The sequence below is a fragment of the Sinocyclocheilus anshuiensis genome, unplaced genomic scaffold, assembly GCF_001515605.1.
Source record: "Sinocyclocheilus anshuiensis isolate Anshui unplaced genomic scaffold, SAMN03320099.WGS_v1.1 scaffold50, whole genome shotgun sequence".
In the NCBI taxonomy this organism is placed as follows: domain Eukaryota; kingdom Metazoa; phylum Chordata; class Actinopteri; order Cypriniformes; family Cyprinidae; genus Sinocyclocheilus; species Sinocyclocheilus anshuiensis.
In genome coordinates this window covers 1,672,839-1,687,501 of record NW_015542382.1, presented here as the reverse complement: position 1 = coordinate 1,687,501, position 14,663 = coordinate 1,672,839, and positions in this window count along the sequence as shown.

Below are 14,663 nucleotides of genomic sequence, written 5' to 3'. Positions count from 1 at the left end.
AAAGCCTGAATAAAGAGTTTTCTATAAATATGCATTCACAACTTGATGGGGTTTTCAACTAGGAAGGAAAAGTTGTGGTGGGGCTCTTGTTTTCCCATTCTCTCCTCTGCTGCAGCTGATCAGCGATTCTCTAAGAAGCTGTTTTGAAGATGCTTACTCAGGCCCTTTTGTTGTCCTGTGCTCATTGAAGTAATCATCAGCACTCATTGCAGGAATTTAGTGATTGACATGTTTGCAAAAGTGCTTTGTGACAGTTACAGTGACATTTCATATGTGAAATATTTGGAGTTGGAGTTCACTGTAACAAAATCCTTTGTTTTTTAATTAAATGTATTTTTAATTTCACTTTGTAAAACTGATTTAATAAAAATAAGGATTGTTTAGCCATTATGTTGATGATTGCAACATAGCTGTACTCAATGAAATCATTCCACAAAATGAAAGAGGCTTAACTGGCTTTCCTTCTGTAACAATACACAATTTCAACCTGATTCTATTCTGCTAACCCGTTTAACTAATTAATGAAAAGGAAGCAATTCAAACCAATAATTTATTCAATCAATCAATCAATCGGGCATCGCATCGCTAATTCTGATTAAGTAAACAGACTACAAACACGTGACATGAGTGCTAAAATATCGTCAGAGAAATTTACATATATAACCTTGATAGCACATGTACATCACAGAGACGTCTATTTGACGTCTGCATTTACATCTGCAAGACGTATTTTTTTTAGAGTGATTTCTCATCTGCAATACCTCTAGGATGTTTCCTATCAGATGTCAAATAGACATTTATCAGATGTCTAATATGTTTATGATTTAGAATGTATGTAAAAACCGACATCTTAAAGACGTCTGTCAGATGTCTGTTCACAGCAGATGCTTTCCAGATGATGTGATCTTTAACAGACATCTTGTAGACATATGTGTGGTATCGGGGAATTTTCAGAATACTTGGCTAATCATAACCTACATCCATCGGTTTATATTTAATATGAATTTGCAATTAAATTAATTCCTGTTAGATAAAATAAAGTCCCGTCCTACTTTTGTTTTATTGAATATCCTGTTTCACATGTGATACATCTGATAGTAAAATAATAAGGTGTGAATGCCATTTCATGTTGACTTTAAAGGGGTACTGTAGTTCACCAAAAAATGACAATTCTGTCACTATTTACTTACCCTCATGTTGTTCAAAACCTGTATGAGTTTCTTTCTTCTGTTGAGCACAAAAACCAAAACATTTGCCAGTTGCCATTGACTTTCATAATATGAAAAAACAAAAATACTACTGAAGTCAGTGGCTAATGTTTGGTTACGTGCATTGTTCAAAATATCTTTCTTTTGTGATCAACAGAGAAAAGATATTCTTACAAGTATGGAAGAACATGAGGGCGAATACATGATAAAAAATATTTAATTTGGGGTAAGCTATTCCTTTAAGTTTTTTTGGTAATTTATAGTATCTACAGCCAAACTCCAAGCCAAGTCTCAGTGAAACTGTCGATAAAATCAATAATTTTAGATGACTGAATCAAGCTCTGTGGAATGACCATCTCAGAAATGTCACTTCAAGAAAGATAATGAAGAACTATTCATTTCAATTTTTTATTGGTTCTTTATCTATTTCTGTTGGTATTCTTGAAGCATAATGGAATGCCGGTCTACTGAAGGGAAAAGCACGCTGATGGATCTGGTAAAGGATTTAGTTTGGAGATGAAACTGATTACATTTGTGATGGTGAATCTTCTCTTTTATCTTAAGAATGATGTAAGAGTACCTGGTCTGTTTATCACAAGTGCAAATACAAGCATATAGTGACAGATCATTGCCCTAGACATTTATGAGTTGTCATGTTTAAAATGTTTTCCTTAAATTCAACAGCTGCATCCCAATCTTCCTGCAGTTGCTGTTTGGGAGCTGTTGCCATGGTGATGCTCACTTGGTTCCTCCTCACCTGGGAGAACCAAGTATGAAATCAGATATTTAAGATTCTGGGTGGAAACACTAGATGGGTAATGCTTTGCTACCATTCTTCAGAAAAAAAAAACTAATTTTCTTCCAGAGTTCACAGTGTTTTTTATAAGCTTGAGCCTTTACTAATTTTTTTACATCCTTTATCCTAAATGTATTATGTTGTCTGGGATGCATCAGGATGTATTAGCAAGTCCAATGTGCCCACATGCATTCACAAGAGCACAGCACAAATCAGATCAGATCATCCATTCATGTAGCATTTGGTGTAAAAAAAAATGAACACTTCCTGATGTGTGCAGGACAGCAGCGAAGAACCGCCTACAGACCTGTCAATCATCCACTGTACTAAAACAAGATTTTTCTGGTAAAATTCAACATGCAATAACGCAGACTTTACATCTGAAGTAAATTTAACAGTAGTCAACAGCAACAAAAATTATGTTCATAACATTTAGAACGTAAACGTATCTTTGGAACAATAGAATGGATGACTCAAGAGTAAAAAATAAAAGAGTCGCATCTGAGTTGCATGTTAATTGGATCACTCGAGACGTATTTTGATACTATGTTTAAAAAAATATATTTTCTAGTTTGTCTACACAGTTCTTTCTTTATATCTCTTGCTTTTTTTGTGCTTATTAGATGACAGAGTAAAAGAAAAACATAAAATAATTTTTTCTCTTCTTTGAGCCACGCTTACCTTTGATACATATTCAGCATGTGTTTGACATAAGCACATATATCTGTGTGGGTTGCAGCGTTCCTCATAAGCAAAAAAGTTAGATCAAAGAAAGTGGGTTGCTGGGACTGACCAGAACAGGCAGACCAATGTGAAAGTTCCTTCCAGAACACTGTAAATTGTGGGTTAACAAACTCTCTGTCTCACAAAAAAACCCGAAATGAAGGCTGACCTAGTCGCTACTGGCAGGGATTATTCTTCTTGTGCGCATTTTAAATACGGACACACGTTATACAATTATAATTGTGTAACGTTGGGGAAAGTCGTGGCCTAATGGTTAGAGAGTTGGACTCGTAACCCAAAGGTTGCAGGTTCGAGTCTTGTACCGGCAGGGATTGTAGGTGGGGGGAGTGAATGTACAGCGCTCTCTCCCACCTTCAATACCATGACTGAGGTACCCTTGAGCAAGGCACCGAACCCCCAACTGCTCCCCGGGCGCCGTAGCAAAAATGGCTGCCCACTGCTCCGGGTGTGTGTTCACTGCTGTGTGTGTGTGCACTTTGGATGGGTTAAAATGCAGAGCACTAATTCCAAGTATGGGTCACCATACTTGGCCACATGTCACGTCACTTTAATAATAACTCAGATATTCATCATACACTTATCCTACCTTTAAGTCCTCTTAGGAAGTTCCTACTTACAAGTTTGTAAATCATGAAGTGTGTTCAAGTGATTTTGGTTGGAATAAAATGCACTCTGGACAGACTAGTTGTGAATTTTCAAACAATTTGTTCATTCACATAGTCTTTTCCACAGGTATGACATTTTGGTGCTATTCATGTGTGCTCACCTCATAAATGTGATCATTCCAACATGACCGGAAGGCAGCATTAGTTCTTGACTAATGAGTAAATAATTACTGCTCTCCTGTTGGATATTGAGATTGATTGTTTTTGCATATTAAATGAAAGTGAAAAGCTCTTCAGTGCCTCTCAATAGCATTATTTATGTTAAAATATCATAATATTGTTTTCCACATCAAATAGTATTGTCTGGGGCAATTAAAAAAAATATTTCAATTAAAATCTGTCAAACAAACACACCCTGTATTCATATATACAGGCACCCTGTTCATATTGCTATTTGTCATATCATGAAAATATCTATTTTTGTCCTGCTTGATGCAATAGCCAAGGCTTTATATTTCAATATTTCCTATTAGGTTTTATTATTAGTATTTGCTAAGGGGACAGATGGACAGCGAGGACTGCGGGCAAGGCGAGGAGAGACTGAATGAGATTGAGCGAGACACAAACAGAGGTTGTGTATTGTCATGCAGAAAACAACTGAATATAAAGAATGAGTAATGAAGGCATGTGGACACTGAAAAGTCCAGCTCAATCGATATGAAGATGTCAAAGCAAAGTTTCTCTTTTAAACTTTGAGCAGAACAGGAACAAACAGAACAGGAGCGAGACTACTTTGAGGTTGCTCCTTCAGAGCGAGTCTGATCTTAGTCTGATAGCCTGATATTAGTCTGATATGTCCGAGTCTGATATGTTTTTTCTTAAATTCAGAAAATTCTAAGTCAAATTTATGAGATAAAGACATACTTATGACATAAAAAGTCAACTTTTTGTCATAACATTTTATCTGACAATTAATTTTCACGTTACTTAATGTCATAATTTCGAAAACTTTTCTCATCATTTAAACTTTTTATGTAATAATTTTGACCTTTCATCTCATAATTATTGTAGATTGTCTCAAGAATTGATACAATGCAGAATAGGATTATCAACAGAACATGTTGTTTATTTCTCGCTACCTGTACTTCTACCACCGTCTGCCTGTTCCTGTGTCCCAATGTTTATACCATCAATCCTAAATAGTATGTGAGATTAGAATAAGTGTGTCCCAAAGCATAGTATGTTGAATGCATAGTATGTTTGGATCTGTGCACACTTTAATGCCTAATATTGCCCACAATCCATTGCTCTTTGGCTAGGGATTTGGTTCAGAACTACAAACATGAATAAAAAGCGTTAAAAAAAAAACTACAAACATGGCGGATTTGCATGGCTGATGGTTAAGTAGAGAGGTTTTAGATAAAGGGGTTTGAATTACTAATAATCAACATTTAAACTGGTAAAAATATATATATTAAATTTTATCTGTGTTGTATTTCATCTGCAACAACAATGTGAACTTTTGCAAACATCCATTTGGCCATTAACTTTTAAATGTCTCATTACGCAAAAATGATGAGCAGAGTTCTCCATATAAAGACACACAGCTGGCAGATCAACTTGCTACTTCTTTTCTCTCTGATGCGGTAGGAAGTTACAATACATGAAATGTGGAGGATGTTAACTGTGAGAAGATGATTGACAGGCCAGTTTACAGTGACAGGATGCGTGTATAAATATGCAACAGAGTGGTCCGTTAAAGACGCAATAATATGACGTGATAGTATGTCCTAAACTTGCCTACTCTTCTACTACACACTCAAAAGTGTGTACTTTTTCCTCACCAAAAGAGTATACATAGTTTAAGGGTGTAGTATAAGTAGGCACATTGTAACGCAGCGTCTTTTTCTCTAACCCTTGATGACCCACCTCATGTATAACATCAACCTTAAAGTTACCCTTCCCTTAAGTAACACTCACTAACTGAACATACAAAATATAATATTCAAAACTTACTAGGTAATACTCTAACTCTTCATGAACGAGTCACTATAGGCTGGGCCATTGCAGCAGCAACATCAGTGGCAGGTGCTTCAATCTGAGATGGCAACACTGCAGATGACAGGGGGGTTGTAGGAGGTGAAGCTGGTGAAAGGTCCCTATAACCATCCTCTACACCTTCAGTTTGTGCAGGCTCTTGAACATGGAGAAGCTAGGAGACGTCGATTTCTTGTGTACTGTCCGCCCTGAGAGGTTACCGCATAGCTATTTTGAGAAGCAGGGCCCTGTATGACCACCAGTTTATCAAAACCCCGAGCTCTCTGCATCCTTCCTGTCTGACCCTGTTGTAAGGGTGGAAGGGTTTGGGCATTGCGGTCATAGTACAAGGCACGCACAAGAATCTTAGATGCCTCATCTAAAGGGATTTGCCAAAATCCGCATTTTGCATCAAGGATGCTGAAAAACTTGGCACCTGGCATGTCAGCTATGACCTGTTCAATAGTTTTTAAGGGATGGTGTGGTCTTAGGAGCACCTTGTTGAGATGCACTGGATCTATGCATATCCTTACAGAGCAATCTTTCTTTTTGGCAGCGACCATAGCAGACACCCATTCCGTGGCATCAGTTTTAGGGGTAATGCCCAGTTTAGTCATTCTCTCGAGCTCTGCCAAGACTTTCTCCTTCGTCGCAATGGGCACTTTCTTGGGTGAACATACAGTGGGCGCTACTGACTCATCTAATCGCATGTGATAAACAACAGGCAGTTTGCCAAGCACTCTGGTGTCAAACAGATCACTGAATTCCCGTACCTGGTTCTTGGTTTTACACTGTATGCACATGCGGTCTTAACTTTATCAGACCCATTGCTATGCTGTCTTGCAATCCAAGCAGTGGTCTCACATTATGATCTTCAACATGGAATTTGAATTGGCTTTGTTCACAGTCTAATATTGTGGTGCCCTCAGTGTTGATAGTTTGCCCACCATATGCAATGAAATTCACTTTTTCAGCAGTGCTTATGTGAGCTTAGGGCACAATGAGGTGCAGCTGTTGGGCAAGTATAACGTTGAATTTGACACCTATATCCACTATCAGTTTTAAATGGCCAGACCCATGTTCCAGATGTAGTGTTGTGAATATTTCACCTTTCTGAAAAACATCACCCACTGTCTCACAATAGAAAGTGTCATCAGGAGCAACCAGAGTTGCATTTCATTCATTCACTCAGTTAGACTTAGTTTCTGAATTGTGCTGCAGTTCGCTTAGGATGATAATCACGACTTTGAGACTGTGGTGATGTTTTGTGTGATCTGAACCACAGTTGTTGCATTGTATATTGAAAGAAAAGCACTTGAGTTTATCAGGGACGTGTTATCTGTTGCAGTTGATGCAGCAATCTTTTATGGCACATACTTCAGCCTCATGTTTCAGTTCTTCTGTGATCTTTATATATTAATGAAATATTAACTGCGGAGTCCAGCGTGAGCTTTTTCTCACGGAGCAGTTGTTTCTCTAACTCTCTAACTGAGATCTCTAACTGCTGCAATAGCAAAAAACTCTCTTGATATTTTAAGAACAATTACAGAAGAATAAAATAAAGCATATTTCGTTACCTTTTGAAACTTAAAAGGGTTCAATTTGAGCAGATGATTTTACCATCGCTGTCATCGTCAGAGCGCACTTCCACAGTACATTCAGCATCTGCCTCATATTCACGATCTCAGCCATATTCTCAAAACTATCGTTTTCAATGACTTCATATTCAATATTTTGATCACTGGCAGCTTATTCACCACATCCAGCATCAAATGACAGTGACATTTATATTTCATTGCGTATAGTAATTGCTCTGCAGTAAAGCCATTCAAACTCCTTCAATTTTTGCTGATGATATTCGTTTGTTTTATGCCTGCAGTAATTATGAGTGAAACGTCACGTCATCATTGACGTCATATCAAACAGTGCCACCTTGAGGAAAAAATATGCATTGCACATATTGAGTCATCAGATATGTAAATATAGTTGCGCAGGAAAAAATAATGCCTCGGATCTCTAGCCACCCTATACACTTTTTACAAAAAATTAATCAGAAAACAGGCATTCTTTTATATTTTACTATTTTTTTTCTTGTTATATTGTTTATAATGAATAGATTGAGGAATACTAAAAAAGTTAATGTCTAACTTAAAAAAATGAAGGAGGGAGAGGGTAGAGAATGATGTCCCGGGTCGTTAAAGACCCGAGGTATGCATTTAAGGGTTAAATCCCGCAAACGATGCAGTCACGTATCAGTTCGTCATTTAAAAGACCAAAGTCGCATTTTATTTTTGTGAGTATTTTGAGAGTGAAAATATACAACTGAATGGACTCACCAGGCTTTTGATTAGCTGTGTTAAAGACGTGTCTGTCCATTATTATATTCTTTGTGGGCAAGCAGAGTACAGCAAACTTTTGCAGTAAGATGTTGGGATCTTCTCTGTCCTTCCCCTCAGCGTATGTGAAAGCCTCGGATTTCTCCACGGCGTCAGGGCCTGCAAAGTTAAGCAGAGTATAGGCCTGCACCTTCTTTGATTTGTCTGATAGACCAGCGTTGCAATATATGCACCATTCTTTAAATTTGCTCCAATTGTCAGCTATATGCTCATCGAAAATTAGTGAATCAGTACAGCGGAGACCTTGTGCCATGTTCAACCACTTCTGACACCATGTAGATTGTCTCAAGAATTGATACAATGCAGAATAAGATTACCAACAAAACATCTTGTTTATTTCTCCTGTACTTCTACCACCGTCTGTCTATGTGCTTTTCCCTAACCCAGATGACCTGCCTCCTCAGGTGTAACACCAACCTTAAAGGGCTATGGCAACATTTAACATAACAACTCTACAATTATGAATTAATATCTCATAATTCTGATAATCCAAAGCATGACTTTTTTGCTAATGTGGAAGAAAAGGCTTCCATAGGCTTCTCGAGTCAACAGCTCACTAATATAATGATTCAGTGCAGGTAACTCAGAATTTTTTATGGCCAACACAAAGCAAGCAAAGATAAGGAGTTATTAGAGCTTGAGTGTGTGGACAATTTGATGGCATGAAAAGTTAATATGCCAAACTTAAGTATTGTTGCTATAACCTCAAAACTATATAAATTATAAGTACTGGGCAACTGAATAGTGCATATCGAATTCAGAGTCATTATTCTAGGAGAAATCTTAAGGTATTATAGGCTTAATTAACAACTAGATTATAGAGCTCGACTCGCTAGCTAATCATGGTAAACATAAAAATTGGATGTTATTCAAATGTACATGCAACCAGAGACTCTCAAATACTCAAGACTAACACAATTTGCTATCAAGTTTGGGGCTGGATCATCAGTGGCTTGCACAAAAACATCAATTAACTTCCTGTCTGTTTGTTTGCACACACCAGAATGCTAATGAAATGTTAATGAAAATTATTCCAAAATCTGCTTTACAACCAAGGTGTGATTTGCTGGACATTGGGTTAAAAAACTAATCAGGACGGGTAAGGTATATAATCCTGTGTAAGTATGCAAGGCAGCGTGCATGCAAATACAGATATAAACACACACGCACATACATATCAATTTTGCAACCTTCCTCTAACCCCCAAGCATAGTAAACTGAATATAATTAGTCTTTAATGCAAAGTGGAATTCTTGATTTCTTATTTTTCACCCAAAATCTGCTTCCTATTGGATTTATCGCAGACAAACAGAGCGGGTGGTAATTATGGGGGGTGGGGAGCGACAGGGTTCCCTCGGGTGTGTGTATCTTCGTGTCTAGGTGTGTGTGTGTGTGTGTGTGTGTCCCAACCTCCAGTCTCATCACATGTGATCTTGGAAAGTTATTTACTTTCTGTAATTGCGTTTCTTAATCAGCCCATTCACTTTTTCCAAGTGTGTAGAATGAGAATTCAACTGATCTTTGGTGATACACAGAGACAGAGATGGGCAAATAAACGCTGACACCCCTGAATACACTGATGCTCTAATGTTTATAAGAGGTTCATCGTAGTCTGTAATTAGTAAACTAATTTTAAAATGGAGGATAGGATGGTGACAAAATGACACTGCCTTGTCTTTACTTGCTGAAAACATGTTTAAATACTATTATGAGGACAAACTAACAACAGAATGAAAAGTCTGTTTGAATGTTTCAAGCACCAATTACCACTGTGCCCTCGAGCAACACATTTACAATGCAAAAATAAATAAATTTCTTAACATCAACAATTACAATAAATGTTATTATTTTACTAAATGGAACAACAAAAGATAAGCTAATTAAATAAAACAAGATAAATATTAAAAACAGTAACAAGCAAACATGAATTTATAATATATTTTTTTAAGGATCTTTTGATAATATTGGTGGAAAACAAGAAAAATACTGCTTGACTTTATTTATTAACTTGCTTACTTATTGCAGTATAGTTGCTCCAGGTATTTTGTCCCTGTAATAAGGGTATGCAATGCATAAATGATCTAACACATGTATCACGATGCCTGCTAATACTGATACACACAGTCATTTTCTGTGATCTCAATTGTGTGCATGCATACATAAGCAGTCGAGCACAAACAGGTGTGTGACAGAGTTCAGAGAAGCAGAAAGAAAGAAAGAGTGACTGTAAATGGAACAGCACCTTGCTGTGATTTGAGCTCAAGCACCCACATAGAGTGCAAATATCTCGCCTGCAGAGTCCTCCAAGCTGCCTGAACATCACCTAACATTATGCTCTTAAACTACATGCAGCACTGCATAAAAAAGACATATGCTTGCATGAACAATGCAGCTTTGAAAACAAGCAGGTCTTGTGTTTCCTAAAATATTTATTTCCCCTGTGCACATCATATCATAATCATAATGCATTAATGAAATTTACATGGTGATTCACAGCACTACAGTAGAGGTTTTGTTTAAAGGAACAGATTAAACAAATTAAATTTAAAATTTTAATCAGATCAACGGGCCATCCAAGTTTGTTTCTTCATCTGAACAGATTTGGAGAAATTTAGCCGTACATCACTTACTCACCACTGGATGATCTGCAGTGAATGGGTGCCGTCAGAATGAGAGTCCAAACAGCTGATAAAAAACATCACAATAATCAACAAATAATCCACACGACTCCAGTCAATCAATTAACATCTTGTGAAGAGAAAAGCTGCATGCTTTTAATAAACAATACCATCATCAACACATTTTTATTCTGAACCACTGCTAAAATACATGTCCTCTATCCTTAATATTGCTTTCTTCATTTTGAGGTGATTTATCCCTTTAAATGGAGAGCAAATTGTGCATTTTGTTTGCCAGAGAGATCTATTTCAGAGTCCTTGAAAGTCCTTAATAAACATTTTGATATTAATTTGAATAAAAATGACCTCAATCAGTAAGAGATCTTTATTTATTTCTACCTGCATTGCTCTGCTTGCCTAGTTGCATTGCAATGTGCAAATGATCAGTTTCAGGAAAGAGCTGTTTTTTTAGCACTGTCTTTCTTGAAAGTTGTTACTAACCTTCACATTGCAAGAGCTGTAATCATGCCATGCTGTACGTTTCCCTTGGGTCACACCAAGCTGCGATTTGACCTGCAAACCATAAGTGAAGATGTGTCTGTGTAGTCATCAGTCATACAGTGATGGGAAGAACATGATGAAAGTGCCGTTAAGGCTTGACAACAAGAGAGGAGCACATTAATATGAAAGGCATTTTTAAAAATGTATTTGTTGTGGTCACTGGAGTTGTGTGTGACCAGGAGCTGTTAAAAAGCATATTTATGTGGTGCATTTCACACATGCGTTCACATGAGCGCACACTAACTCACAGACGGAGTGAGAGAATCACATGCAGAATGGCTCATAAAAAGGTTCATAAAAAGCACTCATACACGCCAATAAGCCTGAAAGCTTTTTCATTAGCCAAGCTCTTGTCTAAAATGTAATAAAGCAGTGAATGAACAGATAAAATACTCCCTTCCGCTCTAATGTACCACTGACTGTATTGATATTCTAATCATTTGATTGAGCCACAGACTTGTAGAAAAATATTAACAGGGTTTGTTTGTTGATATTTCACATCTGGTGATAATAAGAAACACCTGGCCTGAAATTAAATTGCATCAATATAATTTAAACTTAAATAAGTAAATAAATAAATAGTTACTGGAAATAAAATAAACATGAACTAAAATCAAATTGAACTTTTTATTTCATATATTTCTTATTTTAATTTGGTTTACCATGATGTAGGCTACTAAAATAAAACGATTAAATAAACGAATAAATAAAATAAACTTTAAAATGAAAATGGAAAACATAAATATAAAAACGAATTAAAAATATTAAAAACTATAATAATATCTCAATTAACTTAACATTTCTGGATAAGTAAGACCTCATGGCAGGGTGAATGGGAGTTTAATGACCGTCTTCCTCTGTGATCAGATTAGTGGGCATGACGCTCCATCCACTGGACAAACTGTGGTACTACAGTACCTCAGCAGTGGGGTTGGTTGTGTTGCTCTTTTAGTATGCAAAATTGCTTCAATCCAGGCCTACCTCAAGCACTACGACATAAAATGTGCAGGATATCATGTTATGCTTTAGGGATTCTATTTTTTCTAAATAATACACAGGTATAGACCCCATGTGTGTGTGTTTTAGAAACAATATCAATTGGAACCAACATGTGTCATCAGTTTATTTTTAAAGGGGTGGAAGGCCAAACAAAGTAGTTTCGCTTTCACAACGAAACACAGTGTCACACACGGCGGGGGGCTAGAGTGAGCGGAGGCCAGCGGGCTTGAGAACGGCGCGGCCAGCGGATTCGACGAAGGAGCGGCCGGCGGGCTTGCGGCAACCACATGTGACGACCCCGGGCTGGACTCCACTTCGTCCACGGTGAAAGCCGATCCGGCGATCCACAGCGCGAAGTTGATGTATTTCCTCAGCAACCAGCATGGATCAGCTCTAGGCATGACGAAGCAGATATCGTCCTCTTTTGGAAGGCCAAACAAAGTAATTTCGCTTTCACAACGAAACACAGCGTCTCCACAACATGGCAGCGGCGGCAACAATACTACAGCGAGAATAAAAGTTACGCCTTCTTTCTTTGCATGAACATTTGGGCGGCGTTATGCAAATCTTCCCACACAGTGACGTAGACGTGTGGGGGAGTGTTTAAACGAGCCGTTTTAGGTGTGGTTGACTCTTAACTTTTATAAAGAATATCTCTTTGGATTTGAGACTTTAGTCTTTGCAACTTTACAGATCTTCTTTATGCACCAAGAGCTTGTAACACTCCAAAGAGAAAGGAAAAATTGAAATCACATCATATGACCCCTTTAAGTGGTACATTCTACTTGAAGACTAAACATTTAAATAACTTTAGATGCACTGAATTTAAACTTTAAACTACAGTGTAGAATAAACTTAAGGCTGTTTACATGTAACACATTTTTACAAAAATAAATGTACTGTATAAATAAAAATTTTCATTTCCTTTATGTGTACTATGGTGTTGAATTTTCCCAATATACTTTTACCTATTGTTGAAATGCAGCATGTATCTAAAATGCTCAGTGTGATGCACAGACAAAACTGTCATTCTTGTATATTATAGAAAGCAGTCTGTCAACAAAAAAAGTTGAAAAACTGCATATAACAAATATGAAATTAAATTGCATATAGCAAAATAAAATTTGCATATAACACAAAAAGAAACGAAATGGAATTTGCATATAACAAAAAAAAAAACATGTTTTAAATATGCAGTGTGAATCTAGGTTAAGATTACGCTGCCTTTAATATCCCACAATCCTGTGCATTCCATTCTGTGATGGTTGAGCAAAAAAATAAATACGTTGTCTGAAAGTTGCATTTGGTGGTCAGTTTGTGTGTAAATATGTTTCTGACCAACTTTTTGTACATTTGATGCTATTTCTAGCGAGAAATCAGTATTATAGTAATTAAATATTCGCTTAGTTCTCACCAAAGCTTGTTCTATTTTCTTGTAGATCATTAAACTGTTACGCCGCCTCAGAAGCATGTCTGAAATCAGTTTCTTGAGGTGCCTTCTTGCTCAAACACTGCCTGCGAAGTCATTGCCAGATAAGGCAGTGAGGCAACAAGTCAACTACCTAGGTTTTCAGATGCAGCCTGTCATCACTCACAATAAAAAAATCAATACGTTTCAAGCTGCAACAATGTTCTGCCCAACTCAGAGGTTGAGAAGCCCAGTGTGGAAGCTGGAGGAGCTCTACACGCAGCGCCAGCTGAAGCATGGGCTCTGATCCTCTGGGGTGGGTGGGCAGAGGTGGACAAAGCACACAATTCCATTACTTGAGTGAAAGTACAGATACTGCTGGTCAAATATTATTCCTTACAAGTGAAAGTTGTAAATACAGATTTTTACTTAAGTTGATAGTACAGAAGTACTTACATGTCAAAGAAATGAAACCAAACACCCTGTAAACGCCGTTGACTTTGCTTACATGATGGAATATCATGCATTTCACACGTTATTTTGCCAAAAAACGACATGAAACCAAATTCAAGGTTATTTGGGCTAGACGTGGGTTACACATAGCCGGATTATATCGGGTCTATACTTAACCGAGACGTTGAAATGACGGCTATTGCTTGCTGGGTTGTCATGTGACAGCAGCCACAATAGCACTGTATAACTGATACAGGCTTGTTTTATTTTATTTTTTTCCTTTTAATTCTAAATATTTCCAAACGTGTTAACTATATCAGGAAATATCTCGATTCTCAAACATGTGTAAGTAAATGCACCATTTGATCTATAATGGGTGATGGGCAAAGTAGAGTAATAGTGTAATCTATTAACTACACATAAAAACCTTTTTACTTAAGTAGGCCTACCAGATATGGGTGCCATGCATAGACTGTATAAGGTGCCATGCCATAAAATATTTTTAATACGACTGACTTTGTAGGCCTATTTATTGTGAATTTAATAACAATATTGTAAGTTACTATATTATAACATTTTCATTTTACAGAGAGCAAAGAACATTTACATTATCAAAGAACATTTTCATTTCAGTCTAGCCAAAGTTCAGGCACTCTCAAAAACTCCCATTTAAATCACTGAAGCTGTTTACACTGTGAAATGAATATCTTACTTACAATCGTACGCACATCTGCACAGTCAGCGAGCAAGTGAACAAAACACCGCGTTTCAGCGATGACTCATCTGAACGTCTCTGATTGGCCATTGCATTCATAAGCTCAACAGCATCGTGTGTGAT